This window comes from Cryptomeria japonica, chromosome 6, assembly GCF_030272615.1.
Source record: "Cryptomeria japonica chromosome 6, Sugi_1.0, whole genome shotgun sequence".
Taxonomy (NCBI): Eukaryota; Viridiplantae; Streptophyta; class Pinopsida; order Cupressales; family Cupressaceae; genus Cryptomeria; species Cryptomeria japonica.
Window position 1 is genome coordinate 12,447,899 of NC_081410.1, and position 8,257 is coordinate 12,456,155.

Consider the following 8,257-nt stretch of genomic DNA (forward strand, 5'->3'; position numbering starts at 1 on the left):
AGGTAACAAGTTACCCACGTTCTTTTGGACCAGGACCTTAATCTCGCACCTTAGATCAACTCGGCCATCTCAACAATTATGCTGTGTGTATATCTCCTAATAACAGTCCAAGAATTTTCAGCCAATCGGAAAGTAAACATTTAGATTATTTTCGCTTTTTTTTAATTGATGCACATCTTCACCTGTTTAAACCTATATAAAACTTAGAGGATTGAAGGCACTAAAACTGAGAAACTGATTGGCTGAATCTGGGGAATTTCATCACCTGTTAATTAATATATAGTTCCCATGCCCTTGGCAGGAACTACTAATAAGGGCAATTCTTATAAAAGGACAATGAAACATGGCATGTGCCTAATTAGCTAACCAACTAAAGGAGCCATGAACCTTAAAACTATCATTAAGGTATGTCATCTGAATGTACCTTAAACTCTGGTATATGTTTCAAAGCATAATGATGTATTAAAGTTAAAAGGCTATTGTGATTCTCATTTGGGAGGAAATTTTGAAATGCATGAAACAATCTGCTACAACATTCTCCAACACCGAAGCACAGTATTTGGCAGCATCTCACACACCCATAGTTAAACAGGATGGCAGATTTTTTATTGGAAAAAAAATAAAAAACATTCATAGGGTTACTTTGTTATAATTAAGATCATATGTAAATCAAGTCCAGGATCCTAAATATCGTAAAAGAAGAAAGCATAGTGGTATTTAGTATCATTTTATTCAGGATCATGTAGAATGATCAATAATACTGATTTGTGATTTGTGAGTTCATTGGATAATATTCAATACAAAGGGATGATATTCAAAAGAACGCAATAAATTTTTCATGATTCAGTAGGGATTTGAACCTTAGTGGTCATAACAACACCACAACTTAACCAACACACTATTGAAAGAAGCCCGCCATTAAAGTGACTCTATAAAAAATGTAAACTTTAATTTTTCCAATACCCCCTTGAGGGTTACATTACAAATAAGAGAAAAAAACAACATGGACTGACTACAACAGTCCAATTGGAAATTTGCAGAAACATCATTTACCAAGTCTCCATAGAACACCCCGAACTGCTCATGTGAAGCAAATATCCTACCTAACCACCAAACTTCTTCAAAACACCCCGAACTGCTCATGTGTCTAAGCAAATGTCTTGATTATCTAACAATACTTATGAATTGAACACGTATTCCATTATCCACAAGCATACCACTCCTATGAATTGAGACAAACTCTATTATTCACATTAACACAACCACCAATCAAGTGTAAATTGAGACTAGTTCAATCATCCCCAATAACACATCTACAAAATTATGAATTAAAATAAACTCAATGATCTATAGGTACAATTCACCATGTCTACAGACAGACAAACTCAATTATCTACAAACTAAAACAATTACTATGCCCCCTTGCTCCGTGAAAGACCCAAACGATAAGACTAGTGTTGCTTCTCCTACAATGAATCATCCCTGAGTGAGAAGCCAACTCAAAATAATAGATGTAATGAGAATCTAATGAAATAATCTTAAGTATTCTTTATGATGTGTGTTTTACTTCATTGTTTTCATATTCCTTCAAAAAGATATTAGTTTCAAAGTTCTTTTTGATCAATCAAGATGCCCTTTACTCGATGAACAAAAGAAATTAGTTGCCCAAGGAAGGAGAGTGAGCAATTAATACAGGCTTGAGCCATCTGCGAACGATGGATATGCTTATATTGTAATTGGCACTAAAATCAATGTTGAGCTTTGGCATCATAGACTTGGTCATTTGACTTTCAAAACCATGCAAGAGATGAATATTGGTGCATCGACAATTAGTCTCAAGTTTGACAAAAAAGCAGAAGTATAGTCATGTGAAGCTTGTTCTCTTGGAAAGACGATGAGGATTCCATTTCCCAAATCGTCGAAAAATAGAGCAGCTGGAATTCTGGAACTGGAACTCATTCACACTGATATATGCTGCTCAATCTATGGAATGTATCAACTTACATCAATAATTAATCTTGGAAACTTGTATTTTTTCTGAAGAAGTAATCATAAATATTTGTAGTTTTCAAAGTTTATCTCAAGAATGTTGAAAATCAAACCACAAAGAGGTTAAAGGTCCTTCGAAGAGACAGTAGTGATGAATATAGTTCTAGGAAATTTCAATAGTATTGTGAAGAACGTGGAATTTCCAGACAGTTAAAAATTACCTGGAATTTCCAGACAGTTAAAAATTCCATGTAATTATTAGTCAATGGAGGGGCTTAAAGGATGAAGGAGAATGTGCCAGAGCTATGTTAGACTTGATAGCAAACTTCCTAGAGCATTTTGCAACTGTTGCTTATATCCAAAACAGAGTTATCTCTAAGGCTTTAAGTGGTCAAACTTCAGAGGAATTATGGTCTGGTAAGAAATCTAGCTTGGAGACATCGCAAGCAGCAAAGGAAGCAGTATGTTTGAACAGGTTATTGCAAGTTTTGGGACTTGCACAAAACAAACCCACGAGGTTACTTTGTGATAATTAAAGTTGCATATAAATTATCAAGGATCCCAAATACCATGGAAGAACAAAGCATATTAGTAGTCAGCACCATTTTATTCAAGACCATGTAGAATTACACTCAAATTGTAATGGAGTACTGCTCTACAGAAAATCTGGTTGCAGAGAAATTTACCAAATCATTAATATTGCAGTTAGAAGGGTTACAGAGTAGATCAACTTAGAGCAGCAGTTTTGACTGAAGAGTGTTAGAGTTGAAGTCTAACTGTTATAGGAGCATTAGAGTGATGGGAATCTAATTGAAGTGATCTTTTATCTGTTGTAGGAACGTTAAAGAGAGAATCTTCCTTCATGATAAGAAATCATTTATTTTAACTGTATTGAGCTGCCAATTGAAATCAAGTTATTGACTCGAGTGCAAAGCTTCTAGTATATATATTATTATTCTAGTCCAAATACATATATTCTTAAGGCGACTTTGCAGATTTGGAATTTACTTGGCCACTTACATTATCCTGCTTGATGAAAATAATGGAATTGCACTACAACTGGACACCTTGTCCGGGCCTTCCGGGATCTGGTTCTCACTTTTGTGACCTCCTAAAACTTTAATTTTAATCTCCCAAGTACAACTGCTCCATTACAACTTATTATGTAGAAAATGGACTTTTCAGCTAATGGATGTTGGAAAGACTCGCATAATTACTAGAGACTTTGTGATTAAGCTGTGTTTTTTATACTGTTTTCCTGCTCTTCTCTCAGTAGTGTGTTTATTTGACAACCTGTAGTTTGATATTGACTAAAACCAGAAAAGAAAAATATACGAGACCTGCAATACCATTTAAGAAAATAAAATTGCAGTAGCCTTTGGTTTTTAAACTCAGAAAGGCTACAGCAGTAGCCTTTCGGATTCCGAGAATCGAACTCGGGACCTCTCGCACCCAAAGCGAGAATCATACCACTAGACCAAATGCCCCTTGAATATGGTTTCCCTATTTCTTTGATTTGCTCAATAGAATAGTAAAAATGGTTTTCAATTTTGAAATCCTATTCATTTGGTCAATATAATAGTTGGTTAGACCACGACCTTAATCTCCCAGCATAGATAACCTTGTTAAACATATATCAAACTTGCAGAGAATTAAAGCCACTGAAACTTGCCTGAATCACCTGTTAATGAATGTATAGTTCCACTTCCCATACCCTAGGCATTAGGGTGATTATTATAAAAGGACAATGGCACATGGCACGTGCCTAATCAGATAACCAACTAAAGGTCCCATGAAACTTCAAAAGAGTGAAACTCGAATAAGGTGTTCTTAATATATTATATACAAATTGGAAAAGAGCCTCACTATGTAGCAGGTTTTGAAGATGATATATCCCAATTCAGTGCAGATGAAAGATAAATCATATTTTCAAATTGAAGAGGATTGCATGTGCCAGTCTAGCAGCAACTTTGAAATGGTTCCAAATCTGAACAGGAAAGGGAAGAACTAGGAAATGTTCCATATAAAAAAGTATACTATGGTATGGACGCTACCTAATTTGGCTTTTGCAATCAATTCTTTGAGTCACAGTCAATACATGGTGAATACATGATCAACTCATTGGATAGCAGCCAAGATATTATAAAGGTATGTCAAATGTACCTTAAACTACAGTATATGTTTCAAAGCATAATAATGTATTGAATAGTTTCTTTTCGATAATGGTGTTGTTTGGTTGTGAAGTTCATTAGTCTATCTTTGGTCAAGATTCAATCTCTATCTCTCTCAATCGTATCATCTATAGTTGATCAATTGTAGCAATATAGTTAATCATATTGACAACCTAATATATGAAAATTACATCATTTTTAAATCATATTTTCAAATTGGGAATGACTTAAATCACATACATTAAACTTACATTTCTAGACTTACAAATGTTAAACACTAAGAGTTGACTGACATTTTCTAGGCTTAATATGTTGCTCAAGGTGTGTGATCACACTAAGAATACACTTCTAGGCTTAAAAGTGTTTAACACTCAAAATTGACTAACATTCTCTAGACTTAATATGTGCTTGGTGGGTGTGGTATAAGGCTGGCCATCATATCTGACAAACATGATAAAGATAGATCATCAAAAGAAGTAAACTATAATAACATCAAATGAAGGATTAGATAGAAACACAACATTTTAAAAACAGCACTATTGATCGAAAAAGCACGAAACGAACAGTTGAACAAATAAATGAGTGAACTTATTATTGCTGAGTAAAAATAGTACACATCTAATAGCCAGGAAAGCTCTGAAAAGACATGAAATAATAGCAATTGCAACTATTTACTCAATGTTGGACGGCTAAGAAAATCAAAATCCTCAAAATAAAATCAAAATGACTGCTCGTACTTCTTTAAAAGTGATAAAAAGTTCTTTACTAGAAAGAAAAATTTGTCTACTGAAACTTTTGGGAATAGATTCATGATATGCCATGCCAAACTAATCAGTAATAAGAAACCATTAAAAAGAGAACAATATTAACTTTATATGTTGACATGGCCGAGTTGGTCTAAGGCGCCAGATTAAGGTTCTGGTCCGAAAGGGCGTGGGTTCAAATCCCACTGTCAACATTTTAAAAATTCCACTTTCGACCATTGAAATTATATATTTTTGTCCACTTTCGACCATTGAAATTATATATTTTTGTCCAAAAGTGTACTGTTCTCTTAGCGGTTTCACAATACAGATGAATTCAATTTGATGAAGTTTATTCGCTTTAATAGCCTTATTTTCAAATTTATATTATTAAAAAGAAAAGAAAAATAAATTAATGTCAGCTTAAATTTTTGTTTTAGCAAATATCTTGATTACCTAACACTTAATTATCATCAATCTAAACTTTTGTCTCTACAAATATCTTAATTATCTAACATTGCATCTGCATCAACATCAACTTAAACTCTTTCTAGACAAATATTTTGATTATCCAATTGTACATCAAAATCAATCCAAACTCCTCATGTCTCAACAAATTCAAATAATCAAATATCCATAACCATTTAGTGTAAACTATTCACATACCAATGGCAACTCATCAAGTTTGCAGATTCAACTATCCTCAAACCAAAAAAAACATTGCATACCCACTCTTGGACTTGAAAGGACTAGTGATGAAAAATTGTTTCTCATGTAATGAATCATCCTTTAGCAAGAACCTAACTTGGTCTGATAGATATCCTCTTGCCTCCATTTCCTTCGACTTCCAATGTGACTCTCTTACAATCTATTCATATGATGTATTATGACTCTTCAATAATATTAGCATGAGCATCTTTGTCATAAATGGCTTGCTTGGAAAACAAAAATATTTAACCACATGATAAAAATATATATATCAAATTTGAAGGTGTCGATTTCAATTGATAAAACGTCTTTTACAATATTTTGAACTCCAGTTACAATAATTCCAAGAACAAAACACATATACATCTATTTCAAAGCTTGTATTCTTCAAGCAAATGCCATCTCTCCCTACTTGTGCCTTATTGCACATAATTGATTTGTGTAGATATAACTTCAAAATTACAACTTTAAAGTATGTCTTTTTTTGTTCAATCTGATTTGTCCACATGAATGTTCTAAATTTTGCCACATAACCATTCTAAATTTTGCAGTCACATATACTTTTATTTCTTCATTAGTGTTAGGACCATATTGCAAATAGATGCCCTACTTGTTCATCTAGATGTTATTCTGCTTCATCCAATTGAATACCTTGCTTGGCCCTTCTGAGATCTAGTTCTCACTTGTGTGACCTCCTAAACTTCTTTTTTTAATCTTTGAGGAGGGTCTCAAGTATAACTACTCCATTATGACTTATTGTGTAGAAAAACGACAAAAGGATTGTTAGAATGGTAGAGCCAACAAAAATTAAATGAAATCAAGTCGTTGCTGGAGATAAATATGAATCTAAAACATAAAATTTTATTGATTCAACCAAATGATTTACATTGATTTGCATTGGCTTTAATAGCCTTATTTTTCCTATGCAAAACTAACTTATGGGAGCGAACTACCCAGCCAACTAACTAACCTAACTTGATTTATTAAATGTAAACCCTATTTCCTAACAACCTCCCTTAAGGTTTACATTATGAAGACAAATAAGAACAAAATTGTATCAACATTGGCCTAAACTTCCTAGTCTATGCAAATGTTCTCAAATCTCCAAGTCTTCTTTTATGAGCATTGGCCTAAACATCCTGATCTAGGCAAATGTCTTGAATCATCAGTATCAACCAAAACTTCTTGGTCTAAGTAAATGTTCCAACTCTGCATTAGTATCAACCTAAACTTCCTAGTCTAGGCAAATATCTGATTATCCAACAATGCCTATGAATCAAGACATACTCCATTATCCACAAGCATACCAACCCTCCTACGAATTGAGACAAACTCTATCACTCCATCCATCTTCTCTGAGGGGAATAGAGGAAAGTTAAAATACCTTGCTTGGCCCAAGAAGTTATTCAGCTTCATCCAATTGAATACCTTGCTTAGCCCTTTCAAGATCTAGTAAAGGATTGTTAGAATGATAGAGTCAACAAAAATTAAATGAAATCAAGTCAATGTTAGAGATATCAATATGAAACCAAAACATAATTTTTTTTTTATTCAACCAAATGATTTACATTGATTTGCATTGGCTTTAGTAGCCTTATTTTTAATGTGCAAAACTAACTTATGGGAGTGAACTACCCAACCAACTAACTAACCTAACTTGATTTATTGAATGTAAACCTTATTTCCTAACAACCCCCCTTAAGGTTTACATTATAAAAAAAATAAGAACAAAACTGTATCAACATTGGCCTAAACTTCCTAGTCTAGGCAAATGGTCTCAAATCTCCAAGTCTTCTTTTATGAGCATTGGCCTAAACATCATGGTCTATGCAAATGTCTTGAATCTCCAACTCTTCATCAGTGTCAACCAAAACTTCTTGATCTAGGTAAATGTTCCAACTCTGCATTAGTATCAATCTAAACTTCCTAGTCTAGGCAAATATTTGATTATCCAACAATGCCTATGAATTGAGACATACTCCATTATCCACAAGCATACCACTCCTCCTATGAACTAAGACAAACTCTATCATCCACAGTAACACATTTCCAAAACTATGACTCGAGACAAACTCAATGATCCATAGATACCACTCACAATGTCTTCAAATCGAGACTAACTCAATTATCTGCAAACTAAAACAACTACAATCCCTCCTTTCTGCATGAAGGTCTTCAAACAACAAAATTGCTACTACTTCCACACAATTAATCATCTCTGAGCGAGAAGATGATAGATATCCTCTTGCCTCCATTTCTTCCAACCTTCAATTAATTTGTGCTTAGACCTTACCCATCATAGGTGGCACTAAAACCTTCAAAAGTTTTATCAAATACAACATAAATGACCCCAAAAATACAAAGATTTGATAACATAATATAATCAAAATAAATCTTTGTAACTCCAAAATTAAATCACATTAGCTTTATTTCCTTTAGATCTTAAAAAAAATCCTTACTACAAAATATCTTCAAACTTTCAATGCATAGAACTTATTCAGTATTTGCTCCAAAAGCAAACTTTCAATGCATAGAACTTATTCAGTATTTGATCCAAAAGCAAACAGAAATGGATGCTGGAAAGACTCGCATGATTAATTGAGACTTACAAATGCTACAGCAATCTTTCAAATTAAGGCACATAAG

The 8,257-nt window shown here is 33.5% G+C and overlaps 1 non-coding gene across 1 annotated transcript; it reads left to right on the plus strand.

Annotated features, from left to right (window-relative positions):
- Nucleotides 1-5,037: 5,037 nt before the first annotated feature.
- Nucleotides 5,038-5,118, plus strand: TRNAL-AAG (transfer RNA leucine (anticodon AAG)). The gene has a single exon. It is a non-coding gene; the product is annotated as a tRNA-Leu (tRNA).
- Nucleotides 5,119-8,257: the final 3,139 nt, after the last annotated feature.